General features: G+C 42.8%; 1 protein-coding gene and 1 long non-coding RNA gene across 4 annotated transcripts in view; one reads left to right on the forward strand and one right to left on the reverse strand.

Annotated features, from left to right (window-relative positions):
* LOC147020122 (gamma-2-syntrophin-like) overlaps window positions 1–20,000 on the forward strand; it is a 458,024-nt gene that overhangs the window by 306,661 nt on the left and 131,363 nt on the right. The gene's annotated exons all lie outside the window — the stretch shown is intronic.
* LOC147020124 (uncharacterized) overlaps window positions 11,505–20,000 on the reverse strand; it is a 100,281-nt gene continuing 91,785 nt past the window's right edge. Inside the window, exon 3 of the long non-coding RNA XR_015061648.1 lies at window positions 11,505–12,135. This is a non-coding gene — a long non-coding RNA (uncharacterized LOC147020124). The remainder of the gene's footprint in view (window positions 12,136–20,000) is intronic.

Raw genomic sequence — 20,000 nt, forward strand, 5'->3', positions numbered from 1 at the left:
CATATGACCGCCTATCCATGAGGAATAAAAGGTTCACACATGTGATGTCATCGGTCACATGGTTTGGCAGTCATATTGAATTTACCATAAAACATAAAAATCCAGAACAGCTCGAAAGATTGAGGGGGAACTTCACACAAATGCTCCCCAAGGCATGTGTGTACAAGCTTGTTAAGGAATAATTGATGTCACATGGTTTGGCAGCCATCATGGATTGAAGAAAAATATTAAATAATGTTTTCTCTGGAACTGCTTAATCAATCGAAGTTAAACTTCAGATTTATGATCTAGTAGTGATGGGGAATGCAAGTTTGAAATTTCAACTTGATTGGATGCTTGGTCTGGCAGCCAGAATTATTCAATTGTTTTTGATATGGCTTTTTATATATATATATATATATATATATATATATATATATATATATATATATATATATATATATATATATATATATATGGCTCACTTTCCTGTGCCTGGATGGGTTTGAGGGTGGAGGAGTAGCAGCTGAAATGTGAATCCTATCCAGGTTCCTCCTGATGACTTCATTTTTGCTTTTTGCTTGTTCAAGTTCCTTCTGATGACTCCAATGGAGGATTGTACCTATTTGGTCTTCAATTTGCTTTGAATTTAATATATTTTAATCCTATTCTAAAGTCAATTGAATAATAAATAAAAAACATCATGGGTTAGGGTCAGGTGTCCGATTTAAGTGGGGTTGCATCAAAGTGTGAAAATTGTTTGGTTTGATGGCAATAATTGTTCCATATTGTTACAAGTCGGAAACTCGATTTTATTTTCAACAATCTGACACTTTTCCAAAATATTTCAATCAGGATGATATCATGAGGGGGCTGTCATGCCAATATAAGCTCATAAGCTCTTCCCTTTAGAAAGCCCTAAGAAGACTTTAGTTAGCCCTAGGAAGATTCTGCGCCATTGTCCCATAAGGTATTTTGCTCTTACATGAGCCTTGACTTGGTATACCAAAAAACCCTGATTTTCCATTGTGGGGATGTTATCATGCAGGTCAGGATTTATTGTATACAAAAATATTCCCCAGGAATTTATAAGGATTTCTTAAATTTCCGAGCTTAGTGTTTCATGTTTAGTGAGGAAATGTGTTTACTGTTATGAAACAAAGCTGGTGTTTATTTCTTCTTTTCCCCCAATTAACATGTCATGTTGATGTGCCTTTGTCTCCACATTAATTGCATCATGTCATTCCTTTATACCTTCACTCTTCTACAAACAAGCTCATCATGTTGACCTTATAAGGCATCTAACTGCACAGCTAGCTAACAATGCCAGATTGAGTCTGGCTAATTGTCGATACAGCTGGCAGTGTATCGGCAGAGTCGGTCTGATATTATGGGTTGCTTGAGAATGGTTTTGTTAGCATTTCGATGTAAACCAAATCGTGTTGAAGGAGAATGTCGAATGAGCGCAATTTATCTGCATCATAATGCAATTACCATTGAACTCAGTACTCAGCATCTCAGCTAAAGTGATATCTATTCAAAAACTAAGGGTCTGCTGAGAAGCTGCACACTTTCTGGAAAAAATATTAGTCCACTAATGGAATGCTTTAGAGTCTAATTGTTGCAGTGTGGATAGAGAAGGGAGCAAAATGGTCCAAGAACTTAGTCTACAGTCTATACTGAACTCAGTAGTGTTCAAACTAATGGTTTTCCACTCTATTAATGAGGAATTGCTGAAGGACCACTGGATTATATCTTTCCAGTGAATGAAGATGCAAGTGAAATTCAGTTACTGGATCTTTCTGCTGATTATATAATTTCAGGAGCATATATGCGGAGTTCGTGATGCAGTGCCACCTTTAATAGGGCAGGAATTTAGAATTATTTCAGGATACTGGTAAACGATGACTGATTCTTTCCAAAGCTATTCATGGTTAACCTCCTTGACTGACTGGCAGATTTCCTGGCTATTTACAAGCATTAAGTTGCTTTTGGGAAGGCGTTCTCTCCCATACATGACTTCGAGCGATTGTCCCATAAGATCGTCTTCTTGAACCAATCCCATTCTTTATAATATGCATGATGACATCTCTTAATGATTGGAAAACACCTGCTGAATTAAAAGGAAGATTAAGAAATATATGTTTTTGTTAATGACTCCATTGTGCAGAATCGTTACTCACTCCTCCTCCAGGCAGGCTTGCCGCAACATACATTTCTGTTGATCCTGAGAAAGCAAGCAGCTGGCTGTGTACCCAGAATAGGCTTTTAATGCAAGAAAAAGGAAATAAATAACTCGATGTTGTTGCTTTCCCCTTCCCTCCCCCCTCACGAGGCTGTGTAATCTCAGGCTCTCTGTGTTATTGACATTTCATGATGAGAGGCTATCTCTTGAACTGCTTATTACTCACTGAAGGTGGGTTTGTGGTGTTGCATTTTTTTTTACTGGCTTCATTCTTGCCTTTCTTCTCCTGCCTGCTCACCTCTCCACCCAGCTGATAGCTCCCCTAACCCCAACCCACCACTTCCCCAGGTCATGTGCTTTTATTTTTGTTTTTAACCAGAAACCCTTTCCTTATTAACCTCACCAAGTCTAAACTGAGCAATCACATCCAATCATTTATCCTTGTTCTCTCCCATCTGTGGAACTGTCTGTCTCTCCAAGTCTGTTGTTTTGAATGCTTCCTTCAAGGATTTCAACTTTGCTTCCAACTGCCACCTCATGCTCTCCCCTATTTCTACCTCTGAATTTTACTGCACACACTGATACCCCGTTCCTAATCTTCACTTAAAATTCCTCCACTTGTCCTGTAATGTATCCATTTGTTCTTCTTTTCCCTTTCTTGTTCCTTTGCCACAATTTGTATGTTTACCCATTTCACTTTGTGATTCGACTGCTCTTACATGAGCCTCAATAACTCAAATCTTTTGAAAGGTGGCATTCAGTCTCTAATACTATGACTACTACAAATCCGCATGCCCAACTAGGGGTTGTCGCGACCCCATAACTGGCAGTCTTCTGCCTCCCGCCAACATTCACGTGGGAGAAAACCAAACTCATTGGTGCACTGGCATAACCAAGAGAGTTTTGGGCATCCTTGGGGATGGCCCCAGGTTTGATCAGGTTGGTGACCTTGGTAAAGATTTGTGGCAAATTCCAGAGAGATAATGGGCCAGTACATGTTCACTTTAGCAGCGGATATGTCCAAGCAAGGAATAGCGTCTCCTTGCAATATCAAGTATGATCGGGCCAGGTCTAGTGATCTCGCAGATGGTCCTGTTTGAGACTCAGTCATACCATAGACCCCAAGGATGCGGCATTGACATCGCATATGAAAAGCTAGTAGGGTGTCTTGACCCTTTTTAATAGTGTCCAGGTCTCACAACTAGAGAGGAGAACATGTTGGACACATGTTCTGTAAATGCGGAGCTTTGATGGTAAACGAAGAAGGTGCTGTTGCCAGACAGTGTCTAGTTGCCCCACGATGGAGCCAGCCATGCTGATTCGTTTGGCTGGAGACCAAATGGAAAGGAGACAGGGCGTGGAATTTGGTAGGAGGATAAAAGCCGTTGCATGCAGGTGAGGATGGAAGGAGGAATGACGTGGAGAATAATAGTATCAGAAAAGATCAGAAAGCAGATGGTCAGAGTGGAAAGATGGAAGAGACGGATAGTTATGGCACGGTTGGTGATAGAGGCAAATGGTTTCTGTTATGTTGGTATGTGGGACATAAACAGGAAGGACTGGGGTGAAGAAGCAGGAATACAGGGACACACTGGAGAGGATGGTGGGAATGGTTGAGCTGAAAGTGATGCTGTGCATCGCAGGAGAATTTAATGCACATGTGGGAGAAGCGTAGCCGAGGGAAGAGTGTGTTGGGAAATATGGTTGGAGAACGAGGTATAGAGGTGGTCTAGAGCTGGTGGAGCTGGTGGCAAGGAATGGGATGGCCAGAGCTGGTTCATTCTTTCAAAAGAGGGAAAGCCACATGATTACCTATAGGAGTGGACAATATAGAACAGAATTGGATTTAGTGGTGGTAAGAAAGTGACAGTTGTGGAGGGTTAAGGATTGGAAGGCCATGGCGGGAGAGCATGTTTCCACGCAGCACAAGCTTTTGGTGTTTGTGATATGGATGAAGAAAAGGAGGGAAGTTAAGAGCAGTGGTTGGAAGATTATTAGGTGTGGGAAGTGTAGGGGAAATGTCGAATATAAGGAGAGGTTGAGGGCTAGGTATGAGCAACTTAGTGAAGAAGCAGAAGGTTTGGAGGAGTGGAAGAAGTTCGGAGAGGCATTTAGGCGAATTGCAGAAGTTTTGTGTGGAAGGATGTCTGAAAAGGGTGCATCTTCAAGGGAAAGAAACCACATATGGTGGACAGGGGAGGAAGCGAAGGCAGTTGGTGAAAAGAAGGAGGTTTGGAAGAGGATAGAGAAGATCAAGGGTAGGGGGAAGCAGGTGGATGCGGGGTTTTGCTGCACATGTATGGGCAGAAGAAGAAAGCAGCAAGGAGAGTTTGTGGATAAGGTGAGGAATGATGTTGAAGAGGAGGTGTGCAATAAGTTGGAAGATGGTGGGAGGAAGATGATATATAAATTGGCTCATGACAGGGATGAGGATGGTAAGGACATGAAGAAGGGGTTAGTGATTAAGGGTGGTGGCGGGAAGTTGGTGACAGAGAAGGGGGACAGTATTGAAGGTTTGGGAAGGATATTTCAAAGAGCTTTTGAACCGTGAAGGAAGCGACTGTGACCGTGTAATGTAGAGGGGAAAGTGGAGTTCGTGGGGATCACAGAGAAGGAAGTGTGGATGATATTGAAAAGTATGACGAAGGGAAGAGCACCAGGCATTGATGAGGTGTGTACAGAGATAATATTTGCAGCGGAAGAAGTCAGAGTCAGTCGGACGAATAGGCGGTTAAATATATGTGTGAGGGAGGGTTCAATTCCAGAGGATTGGAAGATGGGGTTAATTGTGCAGATATAGATGGGGAAGGGCAATGCTCAAAATCCAGGGAAGTACAGGGGCATTACACTCTTAAGTCATGTAAGGAAGGTGCTGGAGAGGATTCTGGATGGGAGGATAAGGAAGAGTGTGGAGATGTGGATTGTAAAAGAGCAGCAGGGGGTTAGAAAGGTTAGGGAGATGATGGATGAGATGTTTATGCTGAGACAGCTAGTGGAGAAGAGGTTGGAGGTGCAAGGTGAGATGGCATTGGGAGTTGTGCACCTGGAGAAGACCTAAGATCCTGTCCCAAAAGAGATGGTGATGGCAACACTGAGCTGGATGGAAGTGCCAGAAACAGAAGTCAGGTTGGTGGTAGGGATGTATATACAAGGGAACAAAGGGAAGCATCCTTGGATGTCTAAGGAGTTCAGCATGAACAACAGTTTGAGGCAGAGAAGCTCTCTGAGCCCACTCATGTTTAACATGGTGATGAAGCTGAGCTTGGGGTGTAGTATGGTGATGTGGGGATGATCTGGCTGTTGTTGGGGAGAGTGGGCAGGATATGCAGGAAGTACTGGGGGAGTGGAAGGAGGCATTTTGGAAACATGGGCTGAAGATACTGTAAGTATGTAGAAGACTGAGGTGATGTGGGTTGGGCAGCAAAAAAAATAATTGAATATCAGGTTAGAGGGGAAGGTGATAAGACAGGGAAATAGGTTGGAGTATCTGGGAAGAACAGTAACTGGGGATGGTAAGTCCAAGGCAGAGGTACATAGGAGGATGCGGGTGGATGTGAATGCTTGGAGGAGGGTGGAGGACAAAGAGAGGTGGAGGAGTATTGTGGTCAAAGCAGGGCAGAAGTGAGGTTCCATCACCCCTTATAAGGGGAAGCGGAGGAGCAGAAGAGAACAAACAAACAGACTTGTTCCATGCAGACCCCAGTGTTAATTGGTTAGGCCTAGGTCACATTTGCTCTACGGCGAGGATACGGCGGCCGTACGCCCTCTGAATTGACAGAAAAGTGCGGCGGCCGCAGAGAAACTGAGGTGGCCTCAGAGAGGCCCTACGCCGTTTGGCTATATTTTACAGGCCGTAGGGTCGCCGTGGAATTATAGCGCGGAGTTATAACTTTTTTTCATTTCTACGTTCGCCGTAGCAATTTGACAAGCCAAGCTATGATGTAGATGTGTTCCACGTCGACCGTACGTGGGGCGTACGGTGGGCTTGCGTTATTCGTGCGGCTGCCGTAAGCTCTTCTCAATGAAAAATGAATTTTCGCAACCCCCCAAAAATTACGGCGGCCACACTCTTTCCACGGTCGCCGTACGGTGGCCTTGCGGTCTGTGTGACTACCTGCGGGCAACGCAGGGTCGACGCACGGTTCCCCTACGCCCGCCGTGCACCTACATACGGCCTCTGTGGCAGTCTGCGTCGACATCACTCTGCGAGAGATGCCCCGAGGGCAGCTCATCAAACATGATGCCCGCAGAACCACAATCACTTTCATCAAACACATCGGACTGACATCATCATGGATATTCCAAATTACAATTGGTTTTGCTGTGAAATTCAATCCTTGCCCGACAGTCCGTTACACCACGTAATCGGATTGCTTTTTTCGTTATTAATTAAACACAAGATGATTTAAAAAACAAACATCACAAATGAAGGTGAAAACACGAGGTAAGGCCTAAGTCACATTTGGCTCGGCGGCCGGAGGGTCTACAAAATGTACGGGCACTAGCAATTATAAAGTGGCCGCAGTATTTCCACGGTCACACAATGTAGCAGTCACATATGTTTTTAGCAGCATCTCGCGTAGCGAATGCTGCTCATAGAGAGCTCGGCGTTGTCCTTCTTGTCCTTGTTAAGACAAAACCTTAATCTCTCGGACTCGGCTCTTGTTATACAAGATTCGGATCGCCTTAAATATGAGCACATGTACACATCCTCACATAGACGGTGCCTTTTGAGAGCGTCTATCAGGAACTTTTAAATATATTCGGACATTTGCTTTAAAGTTTCGAAAAGTTGACGTTACTATTTAAAGATTATTCCATCTTATCGTATTGTAATTTCTTAAATACATTATATATTTCGTAAATACACGATATATCGTAAATACGTAAATACATTATGACGGGTTTCGCTATTGGCTTAATGAAGGCACGTGACGAAATATCGGAAGTTGTTGTTGATGTTTTTTTAAAAAAAATTTAATTTTTTTTTTAGCCGACAAAACCTTTAGGTTTTGGACGCTGCTCTTGGACACATTTGTCCTTGTTATTTTTCGGGTAGCTGCACGGCGTATTTATAAATTGTGGAGACCGAAAACATGGGTGTGCCGTACAGTCTTTGATTTGATGTTGCACGGTGACCTTAGGGCGTTCCTGCGGCGGCCATAGAATTTTGAAGGCAGACGCAAGGTGCCCGCAAGGCGACTGCAGGGGGACCCAAAGCCGAACTTGTGGCCAAACGGACGGTAACGAATGGGTTAATTTTTTTTTTCCCAGTTCTTTTGTTTCGACCTGTCGAATTTCTACGGCGAACGTAGTAATGAAAAAAGTTATAACTCCGCGTTGTAATTCCACAGCGATCGTTGTAATAAAATATAGCCATACAGCGTAGGGCCACCCTGAGGCCACCTCAGTTTCTCTGTGGCCACCGCACGTTTCTGTCAATTCAGAGGGCGTATGGCCGCGGTATCCTCGCCGTCGAGCAAATGTGACTGAGGCCTAAAGTATCGATCGACACATGAGAGATGCTTTCACGAGGACTTCCACTGACGAACTGAATGAACAAAGCGCGAAGATGCGGCTCGAACAGGTGGGGGAGACACGTGAACAAACATGAACGCTACGTTGTGTTCGGTTTTTACCTTCGCATTCTGCGAAAGGTTATGTTTTGGTCGCTGTGTATTTATTTATTTGTGAATATGTGTCTTTGTTTGTTATTCACATAACTCAGAAAGTATTAAACCGAATTGCAAGAAATTTGGTGGGATGATTCGTGAGTATCCAAGGACGATTTGATTAGATTTTGGGAGCGATCGGGTCAAAGGTCAAGGTCAAGGTCATGAAAAGGTCAAAAACACTCTTTTGAGCATAACTTCCTTCATAATACAGCTATCGACATGCAACCACCGCCATATTGTTCCATGATGAGATACCTTTCGGATATGTAGTGTCGGATTTGACGTAACGTCATCGGAAGTGCGTCTAAATGACGTCACAAGATGACGTAAATTTTCAATTTTCGATCTCATCAGTTTTGATCATACCGTTTTGTAGGACTTACCTTAAGGACGTCACACACCAAATTTGACTTCGATCGGACTGACCGTTATGACGTCATTGACGTTTGAACAGGACGTTTTTCAATTGTGGCTAAAATGTCCTGATATTTTACATTCAAATATCTATATAATTTATAAAGCAAAGTCTCCCAAATCCAGGCATTAGGATCAGTACCAAAATATCTGTTTATTGATGTACAGGTTTTGCCAATTAACTCTGTAGTCAAGGTCAAGGTCACACTCAAGGTCAAAATATACTTGTCGGCATAGCTTCAGATCTAATAGAGCTATTGACATGAAACCAACGTTAAAACGTTCAGTGAACTACGAGCTTTCAGAATGGTAGTCCCCGATTGGACGTGACGTCCCCGGAAGTGCGTCAAAATGACGTCAAAAGATGACATCATTTTTCAACTTTTTAATTTTTCAGTGTTTATCATTCCATTTTGTTGGACTCCCTTCAAGGAGGTTACACACCAAATTTGACATCAATCGGACTGACTGTTGTGACGTCATGGACGTTTTAAAATGACGTTTTTCAAATGTGCCCGGAAAAAAGTTGCGGCGGCTAAGGTATGCGCTCTACCGAGTGCCCGTTCTAGTTTAAAATGTATTAGGTTTTTAGGGCAAATTTTCTCAAAAATTGTTCGGATTCCAATTTGTTCAAACAATGGAGTGTTCGGATTCTGGGGGCACCACGGTATATTATAGTTATAGTATATTCAGTTATATATACTGGTATATTTTTATTTCAGTAAAAAAAAGAACTGGTATATATACCCACTCGTTACCGTCCGTCTGGCCGCACGTTCGCCTTAGAACCCCCTGTGGTCGCCTTGCGGGCACCTTGCATCTGCCTTGAAAATTCTATGGCCGCCGCAGCGATGCCCTAAGGTCACCGTGTGACATCAAATAAAAGACCGTACGGCACCCCGAAGTTTTTGGTCTCCACGATTTCTAAATACGCCGTGCGGCTCCCCGAAAAATAAAAACGTATGTGACTGATACATTGTGTGACCGTGGAAATACTGCGGCCGCCGTATAATTGCTTGTGGCCGCAGATTTTGGAGACCCCACGGCCGCCGTGGCAAATGTGACCTAGGCCTTAATCTCATGGAATAGCTTCATTATCACTTCAGCTCTTCCTCCACTTTCAGCATAACTAATCAATTACTTAATTCCATATCTACAGTTCAATCCCCATTGATACATGCCATAACTAGAGGGGGAGCACTTGGTAGAGTGCAAAACCTCCGCCGCCAATACTGCTGGGTCACTTAAGTGACCTTTGCATAGGCTTGATGTGCCCAATGGACTCCTCCTCCGATGAAGTTCTTTGTAAGGGAACTCATGTTATTATTATAAACCAAATCAAGGACCAGCTTCATTCTTTATACTTCCGAACCTCACAGCTGCTTTTTACACAATTGATGATATTAATGTACTTGCAATTACTCCATAAAATTAAACTTGGGCATCTTCATTCCTGTTTTAGTCTTTCGGGACCTGCAGTTGAATGGTTTAAAACATTTTTTTGCAGATCCAACATATACTGTAAACATTGATGTCTATTCATCAGACCCATTTCATATATCTGTTTGGTCTTTCACAGGGATCTGTTCTCAATCCACTTTTGTTTTCTCTTTATTTGAATCCACTTGTTACAACCTTACGGAATTTCAATATCACCTTTCATTATGATGCAAACGACACTTAAATTTTCCTGTCGAACCACTATTCTACAACTCTGAATTCCTGTCTTTCTGAAAGGTAAAAAGGGTTGCATCCATGAACTTTCTCAATCCCACCAGTGCTTAGAGTGATGTGCTGGTCATTAGCCATCTCATCTGTTCTTAACGACCTTCAAACCCAGAGAATGAAACTTGGGGATCACAACCTGATCTCTATTTCCATGGTTTCAAATATAGTTGTCACAATGGAACCAACACTCTCTTGCACGTATTCCACATGTTGCCGAAATTTGGAAATACATTTTCTTCTATCCGCATGACATTACTCAAACCTGCTCATGCTTAAATCATCGGATTACTGCAACTTTGGTTCATGCTCTCATGAGTCATAACATCACGCTTGGATTATTGCAACTCATTGTTCGCAAGCTTCCCTGCCTCTTCTCTCAAGCCCTTACAACTCATTCAACATATTTCAATTAGGCTCAAAGTTCAAGTTGGTAAATTTTTTTCACATCATTCCAATTGTGCAGGTACTTCACTGGCTCCCAGTATACCAATGGGGGGATTTCTTTTTTATATATATGACTGATAACCCCTAAAGCCAAAAATAAATTGCTCCCAGCCAACATTTCAAAAATAATCACACCTTACATCCCTGCAATAACACTGTGTATGCCCCAATAATAACGGGAATCTTCCAGAACAAGTAGGTGCTTGCATTGGGATGAAGACTTTTGGGGATCGAGCATTCTCCAGGTAAGCTTCTGGATTGTGGACCTCTCTTCCCTTTGAAATTTATACAGCCACATCAATTATGGATTGCAAATCTGACATAAAATCTCATCTATTTAGAAACACTTTTTCTTAATTTTTACATTCCTTTAACTATTTCTTCATGCAAAGTGTTTTTAGGTTTTACTTCCGAATGAAAAGCACTATATGCATGAGAAATTAATAGATTATAGTCAAGTCGGAAATCAAACCCTGGTGAGGCAGCTGCAGAGGTGAGTAGGCTACTTCTGAGCTACGTCTGAGCTGTTCTGTAATCCCACTCGTGACATAATGCACGATCGATGTTGCAATTTGTTTTCCGTTTTGGGATTTTGAAAACGGGAAAAAGAGAAAATTGCTGAGAAAAGAGACCTGAAAAGTCTCAGTTGTATCCGTTTCTTGTAACACTGTTCAATACATTTGATTTGGAAATTATCCAAATAATTATTCACACCTGTAGGATGGCAATGTGAGTACGAGGTAAGAGTGTAAGGGTTTTTTTTATTTTATTTGACAAGATACTTCTTCTTGTTGGTCTTCTTCTTCTACCACTGCTACTACTAGTTTAAAATCTCCAATTATTCCCTACTTCTTGTGGGATTGGCTGGAAAACTTTTCTGGCCCAAGCCTTTCACAAATCAGCTGACCTGATGTTGGCAGGAATTTGTCATTTGTTTTTGGTGCCGGTGATAACTCACCAACACTTTGCAAAAGACATACCATTGATCTTTAAATTCCAACCGAATCAGTGCTGGTGGACAGATCCTCAAGCTTAGTAACCTCCCTGCAGATGGGACACACATTTATGAATCGCCCTGATTATGAAACAGCAGGATGACAGTTTATAACTGGGTTGAGATTCGAACCCAAGCAAGACAGCTCAGAGGTGAGTGTGTCTACCACCAAGCTATCCTACCAGCCTATATGATTTCCTGTTTACTTTATATACTGTACATGTAATATTTACTGACTTGGAAAATTGCTGGCTTTTGCATGCATGCTGTGAAGATTTGGGCTTGCACTCCATCCATGTTGGTTGTGCAACTCATTTGCATGTTTTTGGCTGCCCAATCAAAGATTCAGGCACTGTGACATCATTGGGCTCCAGGGATGAGCACTTATGTTTAATGATTCCTAAATTTCCATTAGAGAACAATCAACTTCAAAATATTAAAACCAGGCATTCAAATAAAATCATAAAGGGTAATCAAAAACAGCATGCAGCCCTGATTCAAAATATGCTTCCTTTCCTTCCAGTCCCACCATTTATTGGGATATCTGAAGTTTCAATAAATTTTAGTAAACCTAGTTCTCATCAAGAGATTATATCAACTGATGGTTGAGAATAGGATGTTTGCTGTAGTGGCCAATGAGGTGTGGCTGACTTCTCGGACATTTGCCTTTCTTGTGAGCAAAGACGATGGAGGGTTCTGTGCCTCAAAATGTCAGCCTGTGGGATACAAATTGAAATTGAAATTGAAATTTTTTTCATTAATCATTTCATTGATGAAATTTTTCATTAATCAAACGAAAAAACCAAGAAGGAACCCGAAGAAGTAAAGAGCAAAGATGGAGTCATCAGGAGGAACCTGGATAGGATTCGGGTTTCAGCCGTTTCTCCACAACCTTCAAACCCATCCAGGTGTAGCCAAGTGAGGCTTACAGAATAATTTTTGCAAGAATTCACTTCTCCTTAAACAGATAGATAAATAAAGAGAGAAAGAGAAAGTAAAAGAGATGAAAGAGGAGAAAAAGCAAGAATTAGATGTCAACTATGTCAGTGAACATAGCATTTTTTTTACTAAAATGCATCGTTTATCGAATCTTCCAATGCAGACCGACACACACATTCACAGCTAACAGTATCCCGCTCTAGTTGTAATCGGCCACCTGTGCTTATTTCCTTCTACATCCTTGAGTATCCAATACAAACAAAACTTAGTTCACCATGTACGAGTGGTATCTCGATCCTTTTACTTCACCGATGCTTTAAAAACATATATTGTATGCTGTTGTAGTGTCACATAATCTCACCGACATGACAACTGATGTTGACACTGATCACTACATTTTATTTTGGAAAAAATAACATGGGATTAATCACATCAATATGTCTGTAGATGAATCAACCCAATAGCTCCTCTTCATGATTTATGTTCTCCATAATCCAGTAACAACTTTATATACACATTCAGCTCCACTAGAAAATAACAACCTAAAGGCAAACAGTTCATAGATGAGTATGCAGTTTCTCAGCATTATTTTTTTCATGGAATGATGATTTTGTCCACATTAGACTGGACCTTGTTCATGTTGGGGTTCGCAAGATGGCTCCACTGCTATTCTTGTCTGATTATGGGTGTCGGGAGAGGGGGGGCTGCAATGGAGGGCAATGAATGTGCCGACTTGCAAAAGCTTTCATTGTCTGGTCGTTCCTTATCAAATCCACCGATTCCGAGACAGCTTTTGTTTTCCTTCGCCGTCATCAATTTTCATGAACCTTGCCACAGTTTTTGATAGCAATCTCAAAACTAATGCATACAAAATTCCAATCCCCTCAAACAGATCCCAAGATATGGATCATGATAGTTATGACCGACATCAGTTGGAATGGATTCCATTCACTTTGACGCATCATAATTTTGTTTGTGAAATTGCTGGTGTTCACTTTAAACACAGAAATGGTTATTATACCATGATCTACCTCATTTGAAACAGTGCTTGGTGGTAGTTTTTTGCCAAGGTTTTCCCGATTTGATGTCTTTCATCACCCATTCGATAACCTTTGACCGCTATACGTATGGCAAACAAAGTTGCATCGCAATGTAATCATATTGCAAAGCTATTTCTGCTTGCATATATATCCTGAGGTTTGTTGTAAGATGTGTGAGAACTTCAAGTTGATTTAAGTTAATGAAGATTGTTCATCAAATTCCACAACAATATTATCTCATGGGCAACAACTTATCTCGGTAAGTTTAGTCTCTGGAACTTATTGGCCTCAACATTAGCCATAACTTACCTGGAGAAAATTTCAAGGTTGACCTCACCGTGCTGCCACCCCTCATAGAATCTGGCAGTTGCTCTGTGCTCAGCTCCTCACAACATCCAAGGTGTTTGTGAGAAGCTTGATGTAGTTTGATTTACCACTTTGTCCTGGAACCCTTTATTACTTCTGGCACTTCTGGCCATAATGTTTTTACCTCCGCCACCGATAGTGGATGTTTTCACCCCTGTCTGTTTGTTTGTTTGACTGTGAGCAGGGTATCACAAAAAGTTATGGACGGATTTGGACGAAAGTTGGTTGACAGGTTGTGTGTCTGCCTCTAACGAATGTGTTCTATTTTGGTGAATCCAAAATATAGGTGACTGTATGGCAAGATATTTCAACTTGTGGTTTGATGATGAGAAAACTTGATAGATGATTTGGTGAGGTGACAAGAACAAGCTGATTGAAGTTTGTTTGAGGTTCGGATCCAGATCTGGCTTATCAGTGGGATACAAAACGTAAACTGTTCAGTACACGCTCTAACGAGTGCCATTTTAGTTTTTGTCCTTTATTAATTTCAGGTGGCAGCTCATCATGATGTTACATCAATTATTTTGTTTACTTCTCAACTTCCTAATGCAATTCTTATGTTTGACAACATGATTGGTAAGGTCAGGCAGCAAAATATAATTACAGGAAGGGAAAAGTTTAAAGTACTCTATCCCTCTGCTGAGAGTTACAATCTTCTTCTTGTTGTTGTTCATCTTCGTCAGCACAAGACTTCAGGGTAGCATCATTGGCTGAGCATGCAGCTGTGCCACTGATGCAATTCCCTCTGGTGATTAGGGCAGGAATTTGGAATTTGTTCACGGTACTGGCGATAGCTCACCAACTCTTTGCGAAGGATACCATGTGATCTTCAACGTGCACCAGTGGTTGCTGGCAGACGGGACACCTGGTTAACGTCCATCTGGGGAACAGCACACACATTGATGAATCACCCTGCCTGTGAAACACCGGAATGACAGTTTATAGCTGGGTCGGGATTCCAACCCAGGCCAGCTACAAGACAGCTTTGAGATGAGTGTGCGTACCTCTAAACCATCCCATCAACTCAGGAGTTTAAATAATAAGGCAGAAGAGCTTGAAGCTCACCTGATAGCAAGATGTATGAAATGGTTTCAGTTGCAGTAAATGAGAGTTGGTTTAAGGAGGTGAGTAATTGGAGGACAGGACTAAAAGGTTACAAGATGTGTAGGTGTGATTGGAGATTGAAAATAGTCAGTGGTATAGCAATCTGGGTAAAAGACAATATTGTATCGAGAGAAAAGGGAGGTAATTTATGTAAAGGATTTTGTATTCACAGACATTAGAGATTGTAAGATAGTAAGATACTGGTAGGATACTTTCATTGAGCTCATGGTGTGAGGGAAGAGGATGAAAGAAGGGTGATCGTAATGAATTCAGAAGGGCATATGATTAGGGAAAGAGTATTGATGAGAAAGGATTTAAAATTGGCAGGGATAGATTGCATCCAAGAACAAAGAAAGGGCAGAACAGATGATCCATCCATTTTGATCATACTCTGTACGGAGCATCAGTGCTGCCGAAGCAGTCTCCTAGGCTATTGGGCATAATGCTGGCTGGGTCACCACTCTGACACAGGATACTCGAATGGCTCAATCATCCAAGCCAGCTGGTACTCATTTTTCCAACTTCAGAAGGACGACAGGCTGAGTCACCCCACCTGGTATTAATTCAACAGTTAAGCAGCATTTGAACTCAGGACGCTGAGATCCCAAGCCCACCATACGAACCATTAAGCCAACACCAGGCATCAAACAGATCATGATTTTATTGATTGAGTCCAGGATTGCTTTATAAACCATTGTGTCAGAAAGACCATGAGGGGAAACCCAGTGTTCAACTTCTTTTTATGTAATGATCCCAATATGATGGAGGAGGTGGAGGTAAGAGACTATTTAGGGACAAGTGACCGTAGCATTGTATGTGCAAGGATTCAGTGAAAAGCTTGAGTAAGACTATTTGATTTCAAGAAGGAAAACTCTGAGGGCAAGAAGAGGGAGTTGAGTGCTAGAGATATGGACAAGCTAACATGAGGTCAGTCTGCATCAGAGAATGTGCAACCTTCAATGAGCAAATGTGCAGTGCACGGAGTAAGTACATTCCATTGAGGTGCATATTTAGATGTCAAAAGAGACCAGGGTAGTTTGGGCAGGGAGGTAAAGAGCATGGTAAAGATAAGCAGAAAGTTATTAGGTACAAAATATAACTGGAGTCTGACCGTGTCAGTAGCATGACAAGTCTTAGTACCCTCACCCAAGGAGAGGTGTTGCATTTGGGTCCGTTTGTTAATTTGCGAAAAAAATTTCACCAAGTATGTTGTCTGTGTTTGTTTGTCATACGATTTTTGGCCACAGTTTTCAAGCAATCGTTCTGAAAGTTTTGTGTGTGTCGGTGACAAGCCAAGGACAGCAATGCTGAATCTTGATGTAGATCCGAATCCAGATCCGGATCTGAGAATTTTTAAGGTGATTATTCACCTGACGCAAATCCATGCTGACACAAAATAGAAAACTATCGCATTTGCATCCCGATCACTTACTGAATCGGAAAGAAAATATTCCATTTGGTAAAGGTTGGATTGGAAGACACATGGATGCGTGCGGGCAACAGAGAAGTGGAGGACTTATCTCTGGGGTAGACATTTCACTTTACGCACTGACCACAGTCCTCTCACCACACTGATTTCCACAAAACGATTGGGAAGAGCTGGAATGTGTGTGTGTCCAGATGGTCCGCACGGCTTCGGCCATTTAATTATGACATTCAGTACAAGCCTGGCCCTGAAAACGTTACAGCTGATTGCTTGTCTCGCCTTCCACTACCTACTTCAGAGCCAAGTCTGGAGGATGACGTTGAGGTTGTCACGCTCACGTCGACCCTCACTGCGACGACGACTCAAAACTGCCTGTATTTCCTGCCCCATTCAAACAAAATTGCATGAATTGCTTACAAAGCGCTGGCCAAAAACGTCAAAAGGCCTGGATCCTGACCTCCTTCCTTACTTCAGATTGCAAACTGAACTTTCACTACAAGAGGACTCACCGCCTGATTAGAGGTACTCACCGCCTTCTTGTTGCAGAGGCGTTGCAGCCACATTTCATTAAATTAGTGCATGATACACACCAGGGCATAGTGAAGACAAAGTAGCAGTTAAGAGATCTGTATTGGTGGCCGGGAATGAATGCGCATGTCGAATCCGCAATCAAGGCTTGCATTACTTGCCAGAAGCATGACAAGACAGCTGTGACACACGCATCACCACCACAGCCAGTTCCTTATCCCGATGCCGCTTGGGAGAATTGGCAATCGACAAAGTGGGGCCCTACGATTCTGCACCACTGGATTGTCGTTTCGCTATCACTCTCTGATTACTTTAGCAAATGGCCAGAAATTGTCTTCACCTCCCAGGTCACTTCCACTACAGTGATCAAGTTCCTGTCAACTGTCTTTCGCAGAGAAGGCAACCCAAAAGAGTTGATATCTGACAGTGGTTCACAATTCACATCTCAGGAATTTGAAAACTTTCTAAAAGACAGAGACATTACCCACAGGAAGTCAGCGGTGTACTACCCACAAGGAAATGGGAAATTGAGCCATTCAATCGAAGCTTAAAGGAAAGCTTGCTCACTGCGAACATTGAAGGGAAAGACTGGAAAATATTTTCAACGGACTTTCTTCAAACATACCGGGCAACTCGACATGCCGCCACACAGCGATCACCTGCTGAACCGCTTAATGGGAGAGAGATGCACACCAAGCTACATGTATCTGGTTTACAGATGACAAAGCCCAAACATCGTCACATGGCGCTCAGAGTACAAGAGAAGCAGAATAAGCAAAAGGTGTACATTGATATACGCCATGGAGCAAAGGATGTAAACTTTAAATGTGGTTCTTTCGTTCGAGTGAGGGAACCTGGGATCCTCCGAAAAGGACAGCCCAAATTTTCAGCACCTCTCCAAATTATGGAGCAAAGAGGATCTCACAAGTACAAACTGTCCGATGGATGGATCTGGAATGCGTCTCATTTAGCATCTGCTTGTCAAAGGAATGCAAGAGATGATGCCGAGCTACCACTCCTTCCAGACATCACGGCACCACCAGCGCGAGACGACACAGAATCTGTGCCGGTCGGCCGGGATGCCAGAATTCGCAGACCTCCAGTCTGGACTCAAGATTATGTGATGTTGTATTTTAAAGTCCCTTGAGAATAAGAAAAGGAAACATTTAAACTGTTGCCATGTTTATTACTACTTGTTTTATGATTAATCCACGCTGTGGCAATTACTACATTTGAAGTTGTAGTTTATTGATATTATTGTTGTTCACTGAGATACGGTATGCATGTGGTTAAAGAAAGGGGGACATGTGGTGTTGTGCATAGACTAGAGGCAAGAGGGGGCGATGAGGAGAGAAGGAGTTCCGGGTGAGCGGTTAGGCGGTGTGTAGTGCAAGAGCTTGTTACGTTCCCATATTGGGTTAAATACGACCGTTGGAGAATATTGAATTCCTCATTCTTGGAGTACTTTATGATACACCTATCTAACACTTTACCAATGCATTCAATCGCATTCAATCCACCACACAAGGGGAAGGGATGACTGAACTTATACTGTGGAAATAACTAAACTGAGGGACCTGTCTGTATGTTGTGTGCATTTGCCTTCGGGGCCGGTTCCTAGAACCGCAACACTGGATCGTTGTAATCACTTCAGCCTTTATTGTGCTCAGCTGGTGAAAAAAGCAAAGAAGAAGAAGAAGAAGAAGAAGAAGAAGAAGAAGAAGAAGAAGAAGAAGAAGAAGAAGAAGAAGTACAATTTGGCGTTTTTAAAGATCCTCGATTTATAGTTTAGCGCTCGATTGTGGCGTCTTTATTCGCCTTGGTTGTTGTGAAAACACTTCAGAACGAGAATAATAGCTTCTTTGTAAAAGATTATGAATATTCACGATAGCAGACTTTTCAAACTATAATTTGTACACATTCACCTCTGAAGTGTAGATAAATGTAATTCCAAATTTGCCACCAGAAGAGTTGGTTCACACCAAATCCTTCTCAATACTGTGCAGGGCATGTATTCCAAGAATACCATGTATTTTAATCAAGGATCCATTGAGGAATTTGGGAACTTTCAACCTATTTGTTTAACTTCAGTTGTGGGGAAGGTGTTGAAGATGTTAATTAAGGAACGGGTCGCGAACCCATTCAGATAATTTCAAATAATAACTAGAAGGGCACTCGGTAGAGTGCATACATTCACACTCTACATACATGTATGTATGAGTGCATACATGTATGTATGTATGATATTGTTGTGGTTGACGAAATTCACAAACCACCATTCAGGTCCCTTAGGTGAGATATCTCTGTAAGTATATGTGTAGTTAGGCCCAAACCCGTTGTCTAGAGGGAATAAATGTCATTCATGAGGGCTGCGACTCTTCAGGATAGCCGTTTTTCTTTTACTATCTTTATTTTGGACCAGCCGCCATTATTACCACCACCAACCACGTCTCAACAGCCATCACACAACAACCACCAACCACAACGCGGCCATCACAACAACAACCACCAACCACAACGCCGCTTCACCACAACCGCCACGACCTTTACCGTCACAACTCGCCACCATCGCATCACCGTCATCTCGCGCCACTCGTGGGCACCGATGCTGGACTCGTGCGGGGCGCGCACCGAGCAGCGTGTTCAAAAACATCACGGACTTTCCGCAGAAAAACGGATCAAAAACGACTCACGCCCACTTTTGTTCCGTCCAATCGGTGAGCGAGGGGCGATTTGGCCCCGCCTCCAGGGCGTTGGAGGGCGGTCGCTATATGCAAATTCATGGATCAAAAAGCATTCACGCCCACTTTTCCTCGGTCTAATGGGGAGCCAGCAAGAGAGGTGAAGGGTCGGAGGCAGAGGGTCAAGGGTAAAAGAGCGAAGCCACGGGGCTTATAAAAACGACTGCGTTCGTCAGAAGAGGGCAGTTCGCAGTTGGCAGTTCGCAGTTGGCAGTTCGCAGTTGGCAGTTCGCAGTTGGGAGTTCGCAGTTGGAAGTTGAGTCGCAGTTCGCAGTTGGGAGTTCGCGGAGTCAGAGTGAAGAGGACGGAGCTGTGGAGAGGCGGCGGCGGCGAAGGCGGACGAGGGGGTGCTCGCGTCGGATTCGGGGAACTGCGGAGAGAGAGGCCGGCGGCGCGACCGAGGTCGTGGTGGAGACGCTCGTCGCGGGACCCGAGAT

This window comes from Eptatretus burgeri, chromosome 9 (genome assembly GCF_056783735.1).
Source record: "Eptatretus burgeri isolate ZD-2024b chromosome 9, Ebu_testis_v1, whole genome shotgun sequence".
Lineage (NCBI taxonomy): Eukaryota > Metazoa > Chordata > Myxini > Myxiniformes > Myxinidae > Eptatretus > Eptatretus burgeri.